General features: G+C 58.9%; 1 pseudogene; it reads right to left on the bottom strand.

The window, feature by feature from the left end:
- Positions 1–994: 994 nt before the first annotated feature.
- On the bottom strand, positions 995–1350 carry LOC103808688 (annotated as a pseudogene).
- Between the last annotated feature and the right edge of the window lie 165 nt (positions 1351–1515).

A 1515-nucleotide genomic window follows, 5' to 3' on the forward strand; every position in this document is an offset into this window, starting at 1 on the left:
ACTGATGAAGGGGCATGGACATCTCCAGCAAATTGTCTGATCTGCAAAGGGGGTGTGGGGGTGACAGGAGTTGGGTGTGTGCTCAGCTGTCCTAGCTGAGCTGTTTCCCAGCCGTGCTCTCAGCAGCAGGAACCTTCCAGGGCCAACAAGCCCAGCAAAGGGCAGGGACAAGGGGGAGCAAGGGGGACCAGTGGCTGCACACTGAGGGGCTCAGCCAGGACAAGGCACCAATGTTGAGTGTCACATCTCCTTCCAGCCCCACTGATAGCCCCTGGTCCCACTGCAGGACTCCCAACTGCCTCCCCTCAGCCCCCATAAATGCAGAGTGACAAGCATAGCATCGGCTGCAGACAACCCTGGCAGGGAGGAAGTGTCCAGGAAGGGTGAAATATCTTCTTCTGAATCAACAGAGTTCAAACACACTTTGTCCCCTCCTTTACACCCCAAGGTACTTGCTGTGGGCTTGGCATGGTAACAGACACAGGTGATGAGAAGGGGAACACCAGGGAAAGGAGTCATTTATGGGGCACCCCATAGCAGGGTTCTCTCCTGGGTGAGGCTGTCACCTCTGGTCCCTCAAACCTCCAAAGCTGTGCCCCAAATGCCCATGAGCAAAGCAGGTTATCTCCTCTGGGCTCTTGGTTCCTCACAGCAAGGGAGAACCTGGGCTGAAAGCCAAATCCGTGTCCCTTTTCCACTCCCTGGAGCACCACAGCACAGGACTATCACATGTGTGGGGACACACTTTGTCCTGGCCAGGGGGATCCTGTGAGGGACTGTCCTGCCCTGCTGGACAATGTGATGCTGCACACCCAGCACCCCCTGAACCCCCCAAAGAAACTGCTGGAGGCTCCAGGACCTGCCCCAGCCCAGCCTGCCCTGATTGCTGCTGCAATGTGCCCGGGACAGCAGTGTGAAGACCTTTCTCCTAGTGCTTCTCCAAGAGTTTGGGACATAATCACTTGCACAGCAGAGCTGGTCCCGACGCGTTTCCCTACCTGACAGGGATCTTGACTCGCAGGTATCGATCCACGGCGATGGCCAGGAGTGCCAGGATGGAGCTCTCGGTGAGGATGAGGACGGGACACGCCACCATGAGGCAGCTGTAAAACTCCGTCTGGGGTCCGATGTTGATGATAATGGCCAGGGGGATGACCAGAGCCCCCCCGGCCACGTCACGGCCGCGTCGGCCACTGCCAGCGAGACGATGAAGCAGAAAGTGGCATCTCGCAGTGCCTGGTTCATCTTCACAGCCCAAATGACCAAGATATTGCCCGGCACCGACACCAGAGCGATGAGCACTTCGATGGAGATGTAGGCAGCCTGGAAGGCTGAGATGGAGTGTGCCATGGTGCTCTGCTGTTCCCCCAGTCCCGCGGGGGTCTCTCGCTCACCTGCGAACGCACAGGGAGGTGCTGAGCGAGTGGCATCGCTGAGTGCGCTGCGAGCGGGATGGAGCCGCTGCGGGGGGTGGGAAACAACCCTCTCCCGTCTCTCCCGTCCCCTGGAGCTCCT

Source organism: Acanthisitta chloris, unplaced genomic scaffold (genome assembly GCF_000695815.1).
Source record: "Acanthisitta chloris isolate BGI_N310 unplaced genomic scaffold, ASM69581v1 scaffold4979, whole genome shotgun sequence".
Classification (NCBI taxonomy): domain Eukaryota; kingdom Metazoa; phylum Chordata; class Aves; order Passeriformes; family Acanthisittidae; genus Acanthisitta; species Acanthisitta chloris.